We start from the raw sequence: 24,370 nt of genomic DNA on the forward strand, positions 1-24,370 counted from the left end.
AGCAAAATAGTCAGTGGGGCACAATAAAAATGCCTAAATACCCAGGAGAATTACAGCTCTTCTTAAGTTTTACTTGTGCACCATTTTCATTGGCTTTTCCTGTATTGAACATGCCATTCCTAATTAGCTGACACAAAGGGTAGTGAAACATGAAGGAGAGAGGGAGGATAGGGGAAAGAGGTGTTTGAGAGCCAGTCTATTGTCTCTTTGAAAATCTCAATTTCATATTCTAAAATCATTCTTTTACTGAATAATGATACTGTTACTTGAAGTCATTTTCCTTGGACTTTCCATACTTGCCCAAACAGGTATGGGCTGTTTTGATTTGTTTTTTTTAAACAGCCATTACTTCTTTCGGCTGTCAGGAAACAGGATGTGTGGTGTGGCCAGAGCTTTTAATTATTTATGATATAAAAGAGCAGCAAATTTCCCACAACAAAAAAATACTTAATTAGAAGTCTTGAAACTTTTGGGGATGAAAGAACCAATCCGTAGCATCATCTGCCCTCATTTAATTATGTCAAATAACCCCTGTTGTCTTTAGCAAAGTATCAATTGTTTTGTTCCAATTTCTTCCATTTTAGATAGCAGCAAACAGGAACTGCATAGGACAGGACAGCTGTTAAGTGTGTGAGAGGTTGGAGATTGCTTTATCAATCCATGTGCATGAGATTTAGATTGCAACCAGGAAAGGTGAATGTTCTCATTCGGATGAAAGACCTTTGGTAACTTCTTTACACATCACTGTTCACCATCCACAATCCCAAATGATTGGATTGTATGCTTGCTGCATAGAAATGACTAGACAGCATAACTGGCCACTTGCTTTTCAGCTGGGATTATCTTCTAGGTATACTCTTCTATGTTTAATAAAATTGCCATATTTCATTTCATATGAATAAATAGTTTACACATAAATGAGCTATGGTCCATTTTCAGGATGCCAAGGTTCCATCCAATAATTGATAAGATTGGGATCATGATTATTTGGTGTTGATTTTATTGTAAATTATTTGATTGCTTCATTGGATCGACATTTGTTAATTGCATAAAATACTTTATAATCATTGAACAAGCTCACAGATTATTCACTCACTTTTTTTTTTTTTTGCCAATTCCTTTCTATCTGTGTATATGCAGTACACAGATCTTGAATGAATTGCTCTTTCTATAAGGCCACTGAATCAATTATTTTATTTGGTAGCTAGAATGCAATGTGGATATTCTGCAGGATGTTCACTTATTGTGAGAGATCCTTTAGGAAAGTGCTTACTCAGGACTCTTCTTTTGAACTAAATAATGGAGGCATAATTTCAATCAATATAGAGGTACGAGATTGATTTTTTTTTTTTTAATTTGCCATGTTAAGCCTCTGGCTGGGTAAGTCTCAATGAAACTTTCACAGTGTCCCTTAAGACATACTTTATACCAGTAGTGGAATTCACTTACCTTTGCTACCAGTTCACAAATGTGAGTGCACGCACCACATCTGCGCATGCACAGAACCTTCTGCTCATGCACAGAGCGTCCGTGATGATGTCTGGGCAGGTGGGCGGAGCCTCCCGCCGCCGCCACTACCAGTTTGCTCAAACCGCGTAGAACCAGTAGAAACTCATCACTGCTTTATACCCCACCACCTCACTAAACATCAATTAACAGATAGCAAAAAGAAGGAAACGGAAATAGCAATAGCACTTAAACTTATATACTGCCCCAGAGTGCTTTACAGCACTCTCTAGGCAGTTTACAAAGTCAACATATTGTCCCTAACAATCTGGGTCCTCATTTTACCAACCTCAGAAGGATGGAAGGCTGAGTCAAACCTGATCCGGTCAGGCTCGAACTGCTGACTGTGGGCAAAGTTTGCCTGCAATACTGCATTATAAATACTGCACCACCAGGTCCCCTATGGAAAGGAAGTTGAATGAATACATTTTCTAAAGACGTAACACAATTTCCTATTGTTAGATGAGACCAGCTTTTTAGACCTAAATGTATAAAAGACCACAGAGCAACCACCATTATATATTACGAGTTGTTATCTTTGGAAAGGAGTATAAACTGAGCTAGAGAATAATCCATTATCAAACCTGACTTCAGTGTAACCAAACAGCAGCATTTTTTTTGATTCAGTGGCAAATGATTCTCTTCTATATTTCATTTCTTTTGAGACAATTAGACCTGGAAATGAAAAAAAAAAATCCAGGCAATGCTATAGATCAGTGATGGCTAACCTTTTTGCCATCACGTGCCAGGAGAGGGCGGGGGCAGGGGAGGTTCACACGCACGCGTGCCCACACCCATAATTCTATGTGTCCTGCCCTGCGCATGCGTGCGCAACCCCTCTCCCCCCCCACTCCTGGCACTTGATGGCCTGGTAGGCCCCTTTTTCTTTCTTAACTGGCTCCAGATCCTCTTTGTCCATGTGGGAAGGGCAAAAACAGCCTTTCCCACTCCCTCGGAGGCCCTCCAAAGGCCTGAAATGGCCCTTTTTCCAACTCCCAGTAGGATAGGAAGTGACTTTTTTGCTATCCCCAGCCTCCAGAGCCTCTCTAGGAGTCTCTGGAGGCTGGGGACAGCAAAAAAGGTCACTTCCTGTCCCACCGGGAGTTGGGAAATGGGTCCTTGGAGGCTCCGAGGGAGTGGGAAAGGCTGTTTTCGCCCTTCCCAGATGCACAGAGAGGATCTGGAGCCAGGTGACAAAGAAAAACGGACCTCCCCCCCCCATGCCCAGGCCCTCTGGAGGCAGGAAACAGCCTGTTTCTCTACTTCTGGTGGGCCCAAAAGGCCCGAAAATCAGCTGGCCGGCATGCACATGTGTGCCAGAGCTGAGCTGGCATGCCATAGGTTCGCCATCACGGCTATAGATGGTTTGGGACCACACTACTTGAGAGAGGGTGTCTCCCCATTGTTTCTACCTGTCCAATCTAGGTAAGATTTTATTTATTTATTTAATTTATTGACCACCCATCTTACCACAACTCTGGGTGGCTTACAATATTAAATGATGAGCATGTGTCAGTCCTGTCACTAAATAAGGTCTATTGCTGGGCCTTGAAGACCTGCCTTTTCTGCCATTATCCACTTTATGAAGCAGTCTCCAGATAGAGATCAAGATGGCCTTCACCCTAATCACTTTTCATAAGTCCTTAAAGATCTGGTTCTGTGCCCAGCCATTGGGCCCTAAGTATGTGCAGGGATCCATTTCTTGGATGTATTGGTGATTATGGTGTAGGGCTTTTTCTTGGCTGTCATGTATTTTAATTCTTGTATTATTGTCATGGTCATTGTTTTTATTTTATTTTTAATGTTATTTACTGCCCAGAGTCACTTGTTGAGTTGGGTGGCCATATACATTAAATCAATCAATCAACTGCAGTAATGAATTATTTTTTTGTTTAGGTAGCTAACAGTAGTAGATGGCAATAAAAATAGGGTTTTGCAGCTCAGATATTTATAGAAAGTTGATAAATCCGTATCTATTTCTATAAAACTGCAGTCCTTTTGTTAAGGATGTGCCATCCTGCTCTGCCTCAGGTATTTTTCATGGTAAACAATTTATTATCAACAAGTAGTAAAATTACACAGAAATTGTCTCGTTGCTTCAGAAATAAGGGTCATGTTGTCATGTTTGTGGTCTTCTTTACTGCTTCAGAGCTAACATCTTTCAGTTTTGTGCTCCATTTCATTCCATCTTATTTGTACTTAGGGTCAACTAACTTTATATGACTAATGTAAGAGTTAAATATTTGGGAGTCCAAAGTCCATATCTGATCTGGCCTGTTAAGAATTTTTGAGAAGTCATATTCCCAAAAGTAAGTGTAAATCATAAACAGAAAGGTGAGGTAAGACTTTCATAAACAAACAATATATTAATTAAAAGTTTCCCTGGAGATATGTCATTTTCTTGAAAACACCAGGGGAGTAATTTGTCATAGTCTTTTTAAATATAGTTTTTTGACTTCTAAGCCTAGCCCAAAGACATGAGATTTCTTGATGGGCTCTCTCACACAATTAGCTATTAGATCTAACAGGTCTTTTTGAGATCAGCCGAAGTCAATTAGATGCTGCTGTCTTCTGTGCATTAATTAAATATACAATTATGTAATCAATATATATTAATTATATGATTTTTTCCCATGTATTTAATAATGTTGCCTTTCTGGTTCAGATTAACATTTCTGATTTGATAGAAACCTCTCAAAGGGCTAGAGGGCCATGGTTGAGGCATCAAGGGATTAGAGCAGGGATGTCAAACTCGATTTTATTGAGGGCCACATCAGGATTGTGTTTGACCTCGGGGGGGGGAGGCTGGGGCCATAGTGGCCATAGTGGGCATGTCCAGCTGGACATCACTCATATTGGGGGTGCCTGTGGTGGCCCGAGGACTCTGCCAGCAGGCTCCCGAGCTCTGTTTTCGCCTCCTGCAACCCTCTGCCAGTGAAAATGGAGCTTGGGAGCTCCATTTTCGCTGGCAGAGGCACCACAGGCTGGTCCTTTGCTGTTTCCAGGGTGGCTCTGCTGGCCAGATCTAAGCACCCGTGGGCCTTGAGTTTGACACCCCTGGGTTAGAGGCATCCCTTTGCATTCAGATTTTGCATTTTTATTATTTGCATAGAATCCTGGATTGAAATGGGCTTTTTAGGACTCTGAGTCTCTCAGATTATTGGGTTCTGCTATTGAAATTCTCTGTTTTCTTTTTCCTAAATTACATTTGGAATCTACCTGGATGTAGCTTAAATTAATTTTTAGGTATCTTCCTTGTGATGGTAGGAAAAAAGGACTTCCTCTGGGCAACATCTTTTCAGAACCTCTTCTCAGTATTAAATACTCTCACTTCTTTTAATTTCTCTTGGTTTTTGAATCTGTTCCAGCTTGTCTTCATCCTTCCCCAATGTGGAACACAATAGTTGAGTCTGAACAACTCAGAATAAAGTGGAACTATTACTTCCTCTTATTTGTAAACTACTTCTCTTGATGCAACCTAAAATTGTACTTCCCTCTTTGCAGTCACATTGTATTGCTGACTCATATGCCAAGTGGAATCAATTACTATTCCAAGGTGTTTTTCATGCAGTATATATTATTACCTAGCCAGGTATTCCCTGTCTAATATTGGAGCATTTGATTTCTGTCTTGTAACTGAAGAATGTTGCATTTGTATTTGTTTAGATGCAATTACGTTATGTTCAAACCATTTCACAAACTTATGAGGTTTGTGCAGGCTTTTATTTCCAACTGCTGGGATATAAGCTATCCTACACATTTATGTTATCTGCAGATGTGATTAATGTTTCTTCCATTTCTTCATCCAAGTCATTAATAAAAACAATGAAAGGTACAGAGCCCAAGACTAAACCCTGCAGTGCTGTAGTTGATATCCTCACTCCAGTTTGAGGAGGAACTTGGGTGGAGCATCACTGAATGTAATTTCAGAGACATACTCTGTTTTTTTAATGAGGCATTCTTTAATACCTATTCCAAGAAAACTAGTAGGAAAAAGTTGAGGATTGCTTTGTTTGAAAACATTATCTTCTACATTCTTCTAATAGAAAAAGAGGAGTTATGTTCCTTGTTTCCAAAATCCTACTGCACTAGCTTTGAGCTCAACTTCATATTTGCCAGTCACAACACAAAATTGTTTCAGTTCAATGTGCCATGTTCTTATGACACTGGCTTCATTTCATCTCCTGGTCATAGAAGAGGCAATTCAATCATCTCTCATAGAGTTATCCCCACTTCTCCTGGGGCAATTTATTGTCATAGATCAAACTGGCGGCCTATGGGCCAAATTCCATGACCACCCCAGATCTGCAAAGGGGAAAAACATCATGATACGTCACATGATGGCAACGTGATGCCGCGAGTTTGATACATGTATTATAGATACAATCATTGATGTAATTGCTTGCAGAGTTGGGATCCACCCAGGAACAATTGGCTGTGGCAGGCTGCTGTGAATAAGGACCTCTAGGCACTGTCCTCCAAGGCCAGTGTGGCTGGAGAAGAGCTCAGACATATGACTTCTGCAAGGGTATTAGCCCACATGATGCAGACCTTCATTTTTGAAGGATTTGTCAAGTATTACATGGGCTCATTATTAACAAGAGTTAACACTGTTTTGAAAAAACATTAGATCTATTTTTAACACATGTTTATTGTGTCAACTCGCTGACCTGCTCCCGAATTGCCATAGGCAGGGGAATGGGAATCACACCTTGCAGCTGCACCAAGGAATTCACACCTCAGTCAAAACAAGATGCAGCCTAGCCAGCCAAAGTCAAGCCCATCTCCACGGAGACCCACAACGGCTGGAGGGAGTGACTTCTATGACCCGTGAAATTGCTTTGTTGGGGAATATGACTGGTGGCACACTCTGGGGGTAGGGGGAAACAGGTTCAGAGACAAGGCGTGAATTGGGCGAAGCTAGAGCTAGCTTCACCTAGGTAGTGCCAACATGGCGCGCCTAATAAACAATTGGATTTTTTTTGCTGAATGGCTTGAGACTCTTAATTTTATTAGGGCATTGGTTGGAACCCTAACACAATGCTTTCTTACTAGCCCCCTGCTGCACAAAAATTGGATTAAGCTGGGAAATAAAACAAGGTTAACTATATGTTACTAGTTCTGTCACCAATGGATTCATTAAATATTTTCTTCTGTTGCTGTCAACAGGGAGCTTCATGAGGCCATGTATTTTATTAATTTTTCCTACTATGGAGGATACATTTTGCATACTCCATTCTGGTTTTTCAATGTTGGCAGCAACAAGGATAGAATTAGGCTCAAAAGCCGTGCAGTCTTAGCTAAGGATTGTGCTCAACCATTATTAATTGCTTTCCCCAACTCATCCTTTGCCCTTTTTCCATGGCACATGTTTCCCAATCTACGTTTGGACCCAGATCTAGTCTCTTTCGGAAAAATGTAAGACCTGTATAGTCTGATTGACAATTCTGCAGTTCTGCAGTTTTGTTAGGCAATTTGACAGTAAATTGAATATGCTATTCAAAACACTAGTCTATACCAACCCTATCTTGGTCTACCCCAGGGGTGAAATCTACATACCTTCCTTATAGGTTCGGAAGTAAGCAAGCATGTCATGTCTGCGTGCACACCTTCTGTGCATGTGCAAAACCTTCTGTGCATGCGCAGAAGGTAAAAAAAACATTACTTCCTGGTTAAAACCAGGAAGTAATGACACCTGGATGGCGATCACTACCCGATCGCCGAACCACAGAGAAAAATTGCTACTGGATCGGGCGATCTGGTCTGATCCGGGAGCATTTCACCCCTGTCTACCCCATGTTTAACGGAGGTTCTTTCCCCACTGATAGATAATATTTGATGAGAGGGGAAATGCAACTGGGAGAATCTGAATGTCACTTCCCTTGCCTTTTCCCACTTCAGAACAGGGCAATGCTAAACTTTAGCTCTGTTAGTATGGCAAAATATGGCTCCACAATCAGGACAACATTATTATCTGCTGACTCAAGGACTGATGGATAGTCCTTTAATGCAGCCATCCAGCTGTGTTTTTTGATACCCACTTAGAATGAAATGCCTGGTTCTAATGTAACAGGGATCAACCATTGTTCTGATGCAAAGAGGTTGCCGAAGTATCAAAAAGTCACCATACTAAACAGAAAGATAAACATTTAGCTGAAAATGTTATTTAGACATGTATTTGGACATCATATAATTTTCTTTTGTGCAATGGAAAAATATGTACATAAATTACAATTAAGTAGAATTTTAAATACATAGCAGATTAACCTAGAAACCTGAAAACTGATGCAATATTGAGAACATCTTCCATAAGGAAGACCGAAATATTTGATGGGTCATTATCAGCTCATTCCAACAGACTGAAGAAGTTGTTCCACCATTTGGAAATACATGAAAAACTGGAAAAGGGAGTATGAAATTATGCTATCGCTGATCCTTACTTTTTTTTTTATTAAATACTTGTAGATAAGTCTCATCCAAAGAGAAAATGAACATTGTTTTAACAGTGCCATATTGTTTTTGCAGTGCAAAACAGAAATCACTAAAACAAGCCTCTGACCTGTTTCCAAAGCACACCGAGTCACAAGGGGAGGGGGGCTAATAAATCATATGAACACTCTTTCCTCTACTTAATTAACCTTAGCTATTAACCCAGATTATTTTCAATATAAAACATGTGTTTGGGTTGTTTCCTTTGTTCTTTCTCTGTTTGTTTTTGTGCTTTCTCTCTCTCTCTCTCTCCTCTTCTTCCTTCCCCCTCCCCTCCCCCCACCCCCATATATCAAAACAATAACAACTCAAAAATAGTCCAAAACAGCCCTAGGAGTTTTTGGTGCCACATTAATTCCCCCTTGTCAGTTTATGTTGCATCTGGGGGTTCCCAGAAAGCAACAAAATACTGAAGGACCTCAAACATGTGGCCTCCTCTAAAAACTCTGCTATCTTATTTATTTTTTATTTATTCATTTATTTATTTGTCAACAAGTGCAAGGAAACAAGTAACAGTATAGACACAGACATGGACACATGAAAAAAATTGGCACAAATAAAAGGATATAAATAGGCAAAACATAGCCATAAACACATAGAATGATTACATATAAATGGGGACAGTAGGACAGGGATGGTAGGCACGCTGGTGCGCTTATGCACGCCCCCTTAGGGACCTCTTAAGAAACATGAAAGGTCCACGGTAGACAGTTTAAGGTAAAAGGTATGGGGGTTAGAAAGACTAACAACAGGATCAGGTAGGGTGTTCCAGACATTTACTACTCTATTGCAGAAGTCATATTTCCTACAATCAAGATTAGAGCAAATTACATTGAGTTTGACTCTATTGATAGTCCTTGTGTTATTACAGTTGAAGTTAAAGTACTCATTTACAGGTAGGACTTTGTGGTAAATAATCTTATGAACTAAGCATAGGTCGGAACTCTCCTATCTTATTCCATTGATTTCCCCCCTCTCTTTATCTCAGGGTAAGTAGGAGGTAGAAAGGTGTGGGGGTAAAATAAGTCTCTTCCACCTCAGTGGTGATGACTTGACTCTATCACTGCAGATTTTTTTCCCTTCTCTTCCCCTCCTTCTCCTTCTAGTTCCTGAGAAAATACAAAGAAATAGCAGGGAGTGGCAGCTTCCCAGACTCCGTCACATTAGCTGGAAGGACTGACTGAGTGATCCATAATTGTGTGCTGTCAGCAGAGAGGGATAAGTCATTTGCCTGAAGGAGCGGATTGTTTGGTCACTCATGTCAAAACACAGCTTCATAGCACTCAAACGTATACTAATGCACGTACCTGTAATGCAGATTTTAATTGAGAATAAGTGATGATTTTCTAAAGAATGAGATTTTGATTGTCTCAAAGGTGCATTTTGAAAAGGCAACTGGATTTTGTGTTTTTTCCTTGAGGAAGACGTTTCGCATCTCAACCAAGAAGAGTCTGAGCACTGAAGAGAAATGTCAGAACTGAAGAAGCTCTTGGATAAGAAGCAAAACATCTTCCTCAAAGGGGAAAAAAAAAACAGAAAGAAAGTCCAGTTGCATTTGAAAAAGCACCTTTGAGATAACCATGACCTGGATGACTGAGAATCTCCAGAGAGATTTTTATTTGCTATGTTCGCATAATATGTAAACTTAATTCACCCCTCTGAGTTTTAATAGAAGGTGAAACCAGAAACTAAATAGACAAACTAGGTTCACAAAACATGATAAACTACAAGGAAACCTAAACTAGGATAAGTGTAAGCTAAGGTTCACATGTTGTGCAAAAGGATCTGCTAGGTTTTGACCTGAACTAGTTAGCATCTGAACATAGTCATTGGCTGCCCAAAACCTATTCTGCTATAACACCTTGCATGTATAAGAGTCAAGTCTAGTTTAAGATAAAATAAATGCAATGCTTTCTTTTAAAATGTCCCAATTTTTCTTGAGGAAATTGAGGGTGGCAAATTTTCCTAGACTGACCTGTACTTTATGTGTGAACTTCATAACCAAATGGTTTAACAAGGCTCCTGCATGTCTTGTACTCTTGCTAATATGTGCAGGCTGTCAGAATATCAAAAAAGAAAGGAAAAAAGATGGCCAGCAATGAAAACCACAAAAAGGATATAAGATACCAAAATCTCAAATGAGGCAAAAATTATTTTACTTAAATATTTAAGATCGGCACATTTCAAAAGGTCTTTGTCAAAAGCATCAGCTGAAATGAGTTGTCCTCTTCTCTAAATAGTGGTAAACATCATGTCCTTCACTGAAGAATTTTCAAAATGTTTTGCACTTGCACACAATTACTTATTTTGAGTGGCATTTAAAATCTCAAAGCTATACCCATAGCACAAGAGAAGCGAGCACTCTGTAAAGCCAGAGCTGCAAATGCTACAACAATGGTGTCCACACGTCTGCTCAACATATGACAGAACATTCTGTGCCTGTATAGGCCTTACCAGCCACCTGTGGACACACCATGAACAGCCCCCATAACCTGTTAGATGTCAAGGTCCTCTTTGAACACGATGGACGAACATTAAAATCTCAAAAACAAAACAAGTTCAGTGCAATTCTCCAATTACACTGAATTTCAGGTTGGTTTTTCATTCAAGTCAGCCAGACAACAGGTTTACATTTACACATAGAAATGTGTGCTTAGAAGGGTAGATCAAGCTGATTCGTACTAAATACATTTTTCAAATATATCTGTTGAGCTGGATCCATAACTTCACACGTAGAGAACCACAACATTATCATAGGATGTCTGGAATAATAGGCAAGGTGTCCAGCATTGTCTGTGATTGCCTTAGGATCACCACTTTCACCTTGTGCATACATTCAGTGCATAGGCATGAGTTAATATATGGGTCACAACCATAAGCAGTCTATCAGGAAATTGTACCAACTGTACATGATATGTTGAAATTATGGGGGGGGGGGGAAACCCTGGTGCATATGGTGAAGACTTGAATCTAAGCTGATCTTTAATATGGGGAAGTAGAAGGGAGAAATAAAGAAGGAACATAAATGTGTTGAAAGTAGTCATCATAGCCAAAGAATCTCTCTGAACTATTATGCCAGCTCAAGGGATGCTCCTAAATCCAGAACTGAACTGCTTTGAACTGCTTTTTGCTTTGAACCAGGGAGTAGGTCACACGTCTTTAATCTGACTTTTTCAATTATCAATTGGGCTTTTTTAATTGTCTTAAAGACCAATTCTACCTGTTCTTCCATCAAGTTTCACAGTTCCAGCCTCCACAATATGTGGAATCCTTGCTAATTTCCTGCTGCAAGAGAGGAAGGTTGCTGGTTTTTTTCCTCCTTTTCTTCTTGTCTTTCTCTGGTCTTGAACTGAAATATCTCATGCTTAAACCAATGAGAAAGGAATAACCTAAACTGGATCCCAAACTGGGCTGTATTAACAATCATTAGGTAGCATGACTATGAGGCAGCGTAAATGTGGATCTAATGGCTCCTTTGGCACCCCTATCAACATGTGTTCTTTTGCCCTTTCAGACACCAACTTCCATCACCAAAGAAGCAGCAACAGAGGTTCTCATAAGACAGGGCTATCAAACTCGTGGCCCGCAGGCCTGGTGCGTCAAGTGCTGGCCACGCCCACACCCAGTTTATTGAAAGGAAAAAAAGTCCCGATACGTCACGTGATGCCGCCATGACAACCTGAGTTTGACACCCCTTTCATAAAAGGACAAGATTACAACTATTTCTTGGAGATAGAAACTGGCAAAATCCATTAAATTTGCACCTTACACTAAAGGACTGCAAGCTAAATGTTGTCTTAGTATATTTTTTTTCTGCTTTGATGATTTTATCTGGCATGCAATACCACATGTTGGCATCTAGAGAAAGGACTTGTATTAAATGTAAGCAATAATAACACTAATGGCACCTACAGCTACAATGGAACTGAATCCAGTTTCTTTATGCATTGCATTCTGTGCCAAACTATGCACTTGAACCTACCCTGTATGATGTGTGTGCAATAGAAGGGTGGATTAGAAATCTTTATATAAATAAATAAACTATATAAGATATAAGATGAAAATGAGGGTGGAGACCTTAATTATGATGAAATACATGACATAATGCTCCAGACAGAAAAGAAATAGTATGTTATCAAGAACTGCTTGGTTAACACACCCAATATAATACATGAGCAAAATTATATCAAGATAAAATAAATCTGGGAATCTTCTGACATTTGTCAGTAAAGACAGATCATATATTTCTGAACTGCTACATCTTGAAAATCTAGTTAATTTTACCATGTGCGGGTAACTGAGTACATATGCAATATGACTCATCAACTTTACATGCGGGAGTTGCTTGGTTTGGTTAAAGCAATGTGCAATTAAAACAGCTGAACCCAGCTCTACTTATTTTAATCTGTACTTCACCCTTCAAATATATTATTAGAAAGGCTTTCAATAAAAGATTAAAACACCATCACATATTTAACATGTTAAAATAAATTAATGCCACGATTTAAAAGGTGTACTACTCAATACTATTTCTCTGTGCATTAGACAACAGAAAAACTTGAATAAGGATATCAAGGTCTCAAAATACCTGCATGGGGATGAAGGTTGAAGAGTTATTTATTTATTTATTTATTGGTTCAATTTATATGCCGCCCTTCTCCGGAGACTCAGGGCGGCTTACAATGAGTTAAGCAATAGCCTTCATACTTTTGTATATAGCTGCTTAGTAGGGCTTTCAGCCCCCAAGCGGTGTTCTTTTTTATACAAAGTCAGCTTATTGCCCCCACAATCCGGGTCCTCATTTTACCTACCTCGAAAAGATGGAAGGCTGAGTCAACCTTGAGGCTGGTGAGATTTGAACTTGCAGTAATTGCAGGCAGCTGGTGTTACTTAACAGTGCTTTAGTCTGCTGCGCCACCAAGGCTCTTCTAATTTATCAATTCAATCTTCTAAGTTATCAAGTTTAGATCAGTATTAGGTCTAAACATGGATTAGAAGCCACTGTTTGGGGGAAATTATCAAGTCTATATGCACATAGATTCTGTTTCCAATTAGCAGTCTAGCAAATGTCTACTTACTTAGCTGCATTTGCAGAAAGGTTTTCAAAGATGGCTCCCAGTATAACCATCCCATCAATTTAACCTAGTAGTAAACCAACTTAACCAACTGTGGGTGATCTTGGAAAGGTAAACAAGGTTTCATGTAGATCATACTTGGACAGGAGACCATTAGGAATACTAAGGCAGAAGTTCAAAACAATGGGCTAGAAGACAGTGACAAAATACTTATTTACTGTTGCCAACCAAACTACATAGCATATCCATGATATTATCAGGAGCTGAGCTTCAATGAATGAGAATTTGTCTTTGCTGGGGTTCCAGAGATCAGGCTTTCCATGTTCATTTATGGGTGCCATTAGTAAATCAACAGAAGATGCTAAGAAGCCTATCCTATAACTGAGATACTCTCATTAGTGAAACCAAGGAACTTAATTTCTCCTACAATTCAAAGTTGCCAATACTAGAAGGTTCTACAGTACAGCCTTATTTCTTTTGACATCAAAATGAAGTTTCCATATTTAAAAGCAGTTTTATCGTTCACTCATCCACCAGTAACATTTAACACAGTCGAAGTGTTTGGTGGCATGTATGTATGTAGACATATGTATGTACAGATACACCTCGACTTACTATCACAATTGAGCCCAAAATTTCTGTTGTTAAGTGAGACATTTGTTAAGTGAGTTTTGCCCCATTTTACAACCTTTCTTGTAAGGTTGTTAAGGGAATCACTTCAGTTGATAAATTAGTAGCCTAGTAGTTAAGTGAATCTGCCTTTCCCATTGACTTTGCTTGTCAGAAAGTCGCAAAAGGTGAAATCATATGACCTTGGGAACGGAGCAATGGTCATAAATATGAATCCGTTCCCAAGCATCTGAGTCTTGATCACATGATTTACTGGGTGCTGCAAAGGTTGCAACTGTGGAAAACTGTCATGTTTCACATGTTTCAACGCTGTTATAACTTTTAGCGGTCACTAAATGAACTGTTGTAAGTCAAGGACTACCTGTATACCTATAGAAGCAAATCCATTCACCGGAAAAGGCATTTGAACTTTTCCTTCTTAATCAACAACAATTGTGCTGTTACGATTAGCTGCTGATAGTTCTGTCTTGCCCCATACTGAAGTGAGAGAGGGCAGAATTAGCTAAGGACTCAAAAAAGGGAAGAGAAACTGCCCACTAACAACCGCACCATGAAAGCAAATAAATCATCACTTATTATGTCATCATAATTGTTAAAGTTATCTTTGAGAGGGTGGGAGAGGAAGACATTGGGAAGAGAACAGACATTCTGTGGGTAAATAAGGCAATGCTGGAATGTTTCATTAGTTCACGGCAACCAATGATTAAGTAAGATTTTTAATTAAACTTTAAATTAGGGCACAGCTTATTAGTTTCATTTGCTGCTTGAAGATTATTGCTGTATTTATCCAGCGCATTGAGGCTGTTTGAACAACATATACACATATGTGGTTGCATGCATGTAAGTGTGTTCACATTATAATTCAGAACAAAAAATAAATTGTTTGATAGCGCAATCAGGGCAGGAGACATTGGCATCCAGCAAGAGACAGGGGAGGATTGGGGGATGTGGGGAGAGAGAGAAAGAATTTCAGCATTTGGAACAGCTCCATTTGTGCTATAAATGGTCTTTTGAATCCTGCTCTGTTGAGAAGTCCAAATGAATAACATCAGGATCCCTAGATCTGGTCCATGGATCCCTAGGGGGCCACAATATCATCACAGGGGGTCCATGAATGCTTTTTTTTTTTTTTTTTATTGAAAAGGTTTTCAAATACAAATTTTTCCCCCTTTTCCCCCCCCCCCCTCCCTAACCCCCCCTCCCCACCCTTCCCCCCCTGTGACTTCTTCGTAACAAAAAAAAACCCTAATTCATAACAGATTACTTACTCCCTCCTCAAAATACTGACCTTTACTTACTAAAAGTATTATAAATCCCCCTTTATCCATACATTTCAGAAAAGAAGAAGAAAAAAAAACAAAAAAAAAAAAAACAAACACATTATACTATAACTATTATAAAATAACTCTAATTTAGCATAATAGTGTTTTATATCTATGCATTATTGCAACAATTCAAAACCACCTTCCACTTTAAAACTATACAATAAGTCCTACTTTAATAACATTTCAAAGCGGGCTCCCCATAAAATCTAATTTAACATTTATTCCACTCTATCCATTTCCTCCACTCCCCTAAATGTATCACTTAAAAATCCCTTTTCTTAAACTAATCAGTCTGTAGCTAGCTTATTCACCCACTGTCTTACAAATTTACCATACACAACAATTCTTGATATCTTTAATTCACTGCCCACACTACTTAAAAATATATATATATATATATTCCATTATATCTAAATAAAAAAAAGAAAAGACAATAACTTTAAATTTATAGTCCATATAATATCTTCTTGAAGTCTTTCCACTGGATTGTTAAAACCAACATCCATAATAGGGTGACATAGCTTGCGGATGCAACAGTTTATTCAAGATCTCCAATCATATCTGCCCCCATCAGTAGTAAACATCTTCTTATATATATAAAAGTAAAAACAACCACCCGAATGACATTATAATTGTATTCCATATAATAATAATTGTGGGTTTCATCAGGATTATTAATTTCCATCATCGTATTGGGTAACAACCCGATCTTCTGCATGTCCCAATGTGATTCTCTTGCCTTATAATTCAAGATAATTATAATATATTTATCAACACAAAAAGAAGTTTCAAAATAGATAATTCAAAACCATCAATTTGAGGCTCTTTCCATGTCCCAAAATTACGGCAATGCAGAGATCTGCCACTATCCTCAGGATGATATTGACCAATATGTCGCCTCCTCTATGTTTTCACATAATCATTCATATTTTAAAATCACTGGCTTCACTGTTGCTTGGGTTAGAAATTTCTATTTTTGTACAACCTATTTCTTTTTTTGTTTTCTTTTTGTGGGTTTGACCTCCATCCTAATTTTTTGTGTCTCGCATTTCTTTTTTATCCCTTGTATATCCTCTAATTGGTTTCCATGCTTGTCCTTGCCTTGATAAGTCATCACATTAAAATCAGATGGCACTTCTCTCAAATTTGTAGATAATCCAGCTGGGGTATCCGATAAATCCAAAGGCAATTTATCTGGTACAGTCTCTGTCTTTAGTTCCAGCTCCTTCTGCTTATCCTGTATTATATCTGAAGACGTTAAATTCATTTTCAACCTATTTTGATAAAATTCTTCCGCCCTTTCAACAGTATTTAACTGGTATCTTTCTCCTTGATATCTCAATATAATACCAACTGGGACGTCCCACCGGAATTGAATATTTCTCCTTTTTAACTCAGACACCAGAAAGCCAAATTTCTTCCTTTCCATTAATATCTTAGGTGGGAGTTCCTTGTAAATCCAAATCTTTCTTCCATACAATTGCAAATTAGAATTGAAGGAATTTTGCACAATTTTATTCCTAATTTCTTTATCTGAAAAATAGATTACCACATCTCTAGGCAATTGCCTTTGCTTGGCAGTCCAAGAGTTTATTCGATAAGCTCTGTCAATCCTACAAAACACTTCCTCAGGTTGAATCTTTAAAATCCCAGCTAGAAATTCAGAAGATATTTTCCTTAAGTCATCTCTGTTATTTTCCTGCAAACCTCTAAGTCTTATTGCATATTCTGTGAAATTATATTGTATCTTTAGAACCTCTTTTTGAATCCTCTGTTCCAGATATTCTACATTACCAGACTTTTGGTCAGCATCCATTTTAAATTTTTCTTCTGAACTATAATCCTGAATATTTAACAAATCATTTTCAATTTTTTGAAATCTATTGTCCAATTTATCTTGAATTTCATCCATTTTTGACTCTAGTAAATTAGTATTTGTATCCAACCGAATCATGAATTCTGGCAATTTTAAAATTTTTTGCTGCAAAAAGTCAAACTTGGATTTCACCAATTCCTTAGTTTCCTGCTTAAATTTTTCAAGTTGCTGATTCACAATCTCATCCCTTCTTTCAATCTCCTCTAAGAGAAATTCTATTATATTAAAATCAGGTTTCTGGGACTGAAGAGTTAAAACATATTGCTTTAAATTCTTGGTGGGGGAATCCCCCCCACCTATTTGTTTGTCTGACTTCACAAGCCTCAGTGCCATGTTTCCGCCTAAGCAGGCTTTGTTAAAAGAAGAAAAAAAAAAAACAAGACAAAAGACTTCCAGCCAGCAACACTCAAGCCTCCAGGGAAAAAAGAGAAAAACAAAAACAGGAGCGGAGTTTTGTCTACAAATGTAGCCAGTGGTATTTATTCCGCTACATTGTAATAATAAAAAACAGAAGAACTTTCCCTCTCAAACTCTTCTCCAGCCGCGGCAGACGCCATTTTAAAAAGAAACTTTTTTCCTCTTTCTCTTCCTCTATTCTCTTAAGTAATTTTTAAAAGATAAGTAAAATACTTGCGCTTCAGTATTACAGGTCCAGCTCACATTTTCTTTGAGTAATCTGTCAAATTCGCAAGCTTGCTTTTGACGCCTGGCTCTGCATTAGCAGAGGTCTCCCAAAGCCCGGAGCAACGGCTGGGGATATGGGGCATCTCATCCGCTCCATCCCAAAAGTAAAAGAAAAACTTTTGGGACTCTGCAGAGAGTTCTACCCACCCCTGCCGGCTCTATCTCCGTTTCCTCATGGGAACGGAGTTTTTTCGAGCCGCCGTTCCGTTGTGAAGGCGGCTCTAACAGGCAGTGGAAGCTGACGATCCCTAAGGAACGTCTGGCGGCGGCCAGCAGCAAACAGGAAGTCCCACAGGGGGTCCATGAATGCTTGAAGAAATGTTATGATATAAATCTGGAGTTAAGACTTGGGGGTCCATGGCCATGGTCTGTGGCCTCAAAAGAAGAAGATTTAAAGGTATTTAAAGAAGAAAATGTTGCCCTAGACAGTTACCTAACAATTAATCCTGAGTATATTAAGAATAATAGCAATAGGCATTTAGATTTATATACCGCTTCGCGGTGCTTTATAGCCTTCTCTAAGCAGTTTACAGAGTCAGCGTATTGCCCCCAACAATCTGGGTTCTCATTTTACCGACCTTGGAAGGATGGAAGGCTGAGTCAACCTTGAGAATTCGATGAGAATCGAACTGCTGGTAGCTGGCAGTCAGCAGAAGTAGCCTGCAGTACTGCATTCTAACCACTTTGCCACCACGTCTCTTACTAATAATAGAAAGGATAATTTGTTAAATTCAGAAGATGGAGCTTCAGTATAGGTAGTCCTCAACTTACAACAGTTTGTTTAGTGACCCTTCAAAGTTACAACGGCACTGAAAAAAGTGACTTATGACCGTTTTTCACACAACCATTGCAGCATCTCCATGGTCATGTGACCAAAATTCAAATGCTTGGCAACTGATTTATGATAGTTGCAGTGTCCCGGGGTTATGTGCTCACCTTTTCTGACCTCCTGATAAGCAAAGTCGATGGGCAAGCCAGATTCACTTAATTACCCTGTCACTAACTTAACATCTGCAACATCTGATTCATTTAACAACCGTGGAAAGCAAGGTCATAAAATGGGGCAAAACTCACTTACCAAATGTGTCACTTAGCAAGAGAAATTTGGGCCTCAATTGTGGTCATAAGTCAAGGACTACCCTCACTTAGAACACATGACTGGACAAGCCGTAAAGGATTCAGAAGTTGTATCTTTAACTGACCTGGTGAAGCCTTCCCTGTGAAAGTGGTTTCTGAATCATAAACTAACCACAAGGTCTGGCTTCAAGTTCATACCAAGCTAAGTCAGTGAATTTGTGGTTTAGTTTACCTTGCAAATGCCCGCCTGTTTCTTGCACAGGTGCACTGGTCCTGCAGGTTCTCAGCAATACTTTGCCTTTGATTCCATGTGTGTTGGGAGAGTGACTCATGGTGGATGTGCTTTCCCACCCAAGGCCTGCCCCAGCATCGACAAATGAGCTGCTCCCAAGGTGTTCCCGTCTTTCCCTCACCTTTCCCTTACCTGGATTCTTAGGACTGCCTTTGGTCATTGAAGCAATTCATTCTCATTCATTAGGATCCCCTCAAACAAGTAGCAGTGACGTTACAGAACTGCTCCTGCTGCAAAAATGGATTGAAATGGAAGTTTAGTCTAGGGGTTAAAGCATTAAGGAAGCCTCAGTTCTAACCCTAATCTAGGCATGGAAGCCACCTGGGTAACTGGGTCACATGCTCAGCCCGAGGAAGGAGGCAATGACAAACCACTTTTGAAAATGTTACCAGAAAATTGTTGCTGGGACATCATTTTTCAGATACCACCAGTGGTGAAATCCATTTTTTTTACTACAGGTTCTGTGGGCATGGTGTGGCGGGCGTGGCGTGGCTTGGTGGACATATCAGAGGAAGGATACTACAAAATCTCCATTCCCATCCTACTCCAGGGGAAGGATACTGCAAAATCCCCATTCCCAACCCACTCTGGGGCCAGCTAGAGGTGGTATTTGCCGGTTCTCCGAACTACTCAAAATTTCCGCTACCAGTTCTCCAGAACCTGTCAGAACCTGCTGGATTTCACCCCTGGATACCACTTCTATGAATGATTAATCCCGGCCTCTGATAAGTGCAGACTTCTTTATCACACCAGACCTATGCTCAGTGCAGAAAGAGAGAGCAAGATTTTATATATGCAATATCTGATACATTACTCCAAAAAGTCATCTTCAATTATGAACTGTGAGCCTTCAACTTGAAATAGTGTCATTATGTTTAATTGTAGGCTTCGAAGGTCTTCCACAGGAAGATTTACCATAGAGTTCCTCCACCAAACAATGTAGAAAAGTTTTGACAAATGAGGAATTGTTATTGTTGGATCCTGTTTGCTGGGTGTGTTTCAGTTCAATTAGAATATTTCTTCCTTAGTTGTAAATGAGGCATCTCCAAAGCAAAGGACACAATAAATTAAGATGCTCAATTTGACGCTGCCTCCTTCCTTATAACCTCATGTGACACCACAAGATGCCTGCTTTCCAAACAAAACTCAGCTCTGGGTTTGCTGCCTTTTGCTAATTGCCTTTGGGCAAGTGTTAGCACCCATCCTCACTTTTCTCTATCTGAATGTAAAATGGTTACACTAAAATACCTTTGACTGGAAGTATTTGATTTTCTCTCAGTAAACAAAATAAAACTACTGTGAATTTCACTGCTGTATCAAATATATATTTAGGTTGCTTAGGATCATTCAATGAAGAATAGAGTGCTACCTGAAAAGAAGAATGTCAGATGTTCAAGCTGGCTTTAGAAAAGGCTGAGGAACATGAAAATCATTGCTGATGTAAGCCAAAGAATAAAAAAAAAAGTCAGTATTGTATGTGCTTTATCAATTATACAAAGGCCTTTGATTGCATCAATCACATCAAGTTGTGGAAGGTGCTCAAAAGATGGAAATCTCAGAACATCTCATTGTCCTCATGGGAAACTCATATATAGGTCAGTATGAACAGAACATGGTGAAACAGATTGGCTCCTGATTGTCAAAGGAGTGAGATAAGGCTGCATACTCTCTCCTTATTTATTCAATCTATATGACGAATATATATTAAAGGAAAGCTAGATTGGAAGAAGATTAGCAAAGCAATTGTGGGAAGAAATATCCACTTGATTCAGTTCCAAGCCAGAAGAAAGACACTGGAAACATGGAGGTTGATCGGAAAGATGGTTTAATGATGAACCAGAACCACATGTGATTCTGGGCAGCTGACAAAATTGAGTTGAGTGCAGGTGGCTTTTATACCTTCTTTTGGGCTTTGTATTTGAGCTTCCTGTTCCTGTGCAAGAACATGTCCTTTAATATTCTATTGGCTGTTGTCAGATTCCTATGGGGTCATGTAGGGGTTATATAGGGGTCATAGCTGGCTCTATAGGCAAAAGAGGAAATGTAAATCCTAGGTGTTTGTCTGAGCTAAGTTTGGTTGAAGTTTGGGTGATGCATGTCTGAAATATACTTAGAAGATTGTGTAATGTAGTGAGCTCTGTGTCTTCTGCTAAATGGTAGTGAGTTAATCCTATTATGTCTTGAAGGGTCATGTCCTATTTTTAATACCATCACCCTGAAGCTGAAGGTCTTTTGTTTTGTAAATAAACTGGCCCAGTCTTTCTTAATGGGCACAAAATATCTGCTGGGGAGGGGGGCTATTAAGAAAGAATGAATCTGCTTCCTGCCTCTAAAAAAACATGTTTCTCCATTTTCTCATTTAGGGAGATATAATATTCTGCCTTTTTTAAATATTCCTCAAAATATTTCATTCTTTGGGGGGGGCACATCCCACACTTTAAAATTGGAGGAAGAAATATCAATAAGCTGCACGCTATGCTAATCACATTACTCTGATAACCAAAAATGCAAAGCATCCATACGCCCCAGTACTAAAAAATCAAACTGCACAGTGAAAAAAATGGGACTAAACTTAAATTGGTTAAATTTAATTTATGAAACTAATGACAACAGGTGGAACAACAAATCTGACTGAAGCTGCTGGTGGATAGCTTCTGCCTTTTAAGATCAACCATCAACAGTAAAGGAATAACCAGCCACAAACTAGCACTAGGTAGAACAGCCATGAACACCTTGGAAAAGGTATTCCGATGTTGTGATGTGCCTCTACCTACAAAATTCAAAATAGTGCAAGCTTTGGCATTGCCTGTAACACTCTATGCAAGTGAAAGTTGGATTTTTAAAAAAGCAAGATCAGAAAAATATCCACACCTTTGAATTTTAGTGTTGGAGAAGACTCCTGAGAATACCATGAACAGCAAAGAAAACAAACAATGAATCATTGAACAAATCAACCCAGAATTCTCATTCAAGGCACAAATGATCAGGTTTAAATTATCCCATTTTGGATACATTATGCAAAGACCCAGCTCTCTGGAAAAGAAAGCACCACTTTCCTGGTGCTAGGAAAGGTGAAAGGAGAGAGACAGAGAGAGAGAGACAGAGAGAGAGAGAGAGAGAGAAATAAATTTGGCAGCAAGATGGACGAGCTCAATTACAGTGGCGATGAGTGCACCATTAGGAGACTTCAAACAGCAGATTAGGACTAGATTTTCATGGAGAAAATCTATTTATGTGGTCATTCAGAATTGAAAATGACTTAATAGCACATAACCATTATATCAATTATATAAGACAACCAGTTTGGTCTAATGGTTAAGGCACCAGGCTAGAAAGCAGGAAATTGTGAGTTCAAGTCCCTCTTTCACCATGAAATCTAGCTGAATGACATTGGGTCAGTCGCTCTCTCTGATTCCAACCCATCTCAACAACATTTGTTGTGGGGACAATAGGAAAAGGAAGGCGTGTTGGATATGTTTCTTTGCCTTGAGTTATTTGTAAATGTAATAGAGGTGGGAAATGATAAGTAAATAAATATAAAGTAAAAGAGTACATCTTATGAAGGGATGATACTTTTGAATGAAGTATAGAAAATATTAACATTCCCAAAAAGCAAAGCCTTTTTTTCCTTTTAATCCTGATCTCTTGTGACCAGCACATAATATCTTGCACACTGTGGTTTAGAAATGAAGTACCAGGATTGCCACTGTTCATGTTCGAGATGCTACTCCAATCATAGTCAAGGACCTAGAAAAAGTGGGAGACTACATAGAATAGAATAGAATAGAATAGAATAGAATAGAATAGAATAGAATAGAATAGAATAGAATAGAATAGAATAGAATAGAATAGAATAGAATTCTTTATTGGCCAAGTGTGATTGGACACACAAGGAATTTGTCTTTGGTGCATATGCTCTCAGTATACATAAAGAAAAAATAAAATATATTCACCAAGAATCATAAGATACAACACTTAGTGATCATCATAGGATACTAATAAGCAATCAAATCATTCTAGGAAACAATAAAACAATATTAATTGTAAAGATACAAGCAACATGATTATAGCTATGTTGCTTTTATCTTTACAATAACACTTGTAAATAACACTTGTAAATAACACTTGTAAATAACACTTGTAAATAACACATGTTGTTTGTATTTTACAATAACAGCCCAGTTCTGCACAGTCAGTGCCCAATTCCCAATACAATATGCTGGTTACTGCATATCGTTGGCCAGAGAATTATCCTGTTTCCCCCAAAATAAGACATCCCCTGATAATAAGCCCAATCGGGCTTTTGAGTGCATGGCAATAAGGCCAAGCGCTTATTTCAGGGTTCAAAAAAATATAAAACAGGGTCTTATTTTCAGGGAAACATGGTAGAAAGAGTGGTTTCATTTAAAACTTTAGAGAACATATTACTATCAATTAATGGATTTGCAAGCCCGTTCAAATCAAATGAATGGAAGTTATATCCAAGTAAACATATTTTCATGTCAGTTTACAGTATACTGATTGTCTGTCTGAATTTAAACCCCTCAGCAAACAATGCGTTTTCCATGTCTTCATAAACTAGAGCAAACTAGGTTATCTACATTCCATTAAAACATGTTGCTAATAATGTTGTGCTTTGGGTTTCTTTTATTATATTTTTGAAAATTATTATATTATTAGAAAATTTGAAATACAAACGCTGAAACATTTCTCTCTATTTTCCTTTCTTTTACATTTCCAAGATGAAATTAATCTTTCTGGAGTTGAGCATTTTTATAACTTGAAACTGCTATAAAATCTTTATTTTATTACATACTACACAAGAAGCATACATAAAAACTGTACAGCACACATTTTAAAATAGCTTACTCTTCCTCATTATGGAAGCCATTAAGTGCATATGAAATCCAACAGGAATAAACTGGCAAAATTTTCAATATATAGGCCATGAAAATGTAAGAAAACTTCTACAAATTTATTAAAGTTTGAAAAATTAAAACAAAATAAAAAAGTATACACTGAGAGCTTAATTGAGTGCATTACTTTTTCCAAATTAATTTTATATTAAGACTTAGTAGACAATACAAGTCGCTGCAAAAAGCTGTGGTGGCACAATATTTAGAACGCAGTATTGGAGGCTAACTCTGCATTCCCACTGCCAGGAGTTTGATTCTGACAGGCTCAAGATTGACTCAGTCTTCCATCCTTCTGAGGTCAGTAAAATGAGAACCCAGATTGTTGGGGGCAATATACTGACTTTGTAAATTGCTTAGAGAGGGCTTGTAAAGCATTATGAAGCGGTACTGTATGTAAGTGTTAGTGCTATTGCTATTACTAATTATATTGATAAGTATGAGCAATAACTATAATAACTTTCTTGGTGTCTTCTTAACCTTTTCTGCAGGGGTGAAATCCA

Source organism: Pantherophis guttatus, chromosome 1 (genome assembly GCF_059756535.1).
Source record: "Pantherophis guttatus breed Tessera chromosome 1, ASM5975653v1, whole genome shotgun sequence".
NCBI classification, from domain to species: domain Eukaryota; kingdom Metazoa; phylum Chordata; class Lepidosauria; order Squamata; family Colubridae; genus Pantherophis; species Pantherophis guttatus.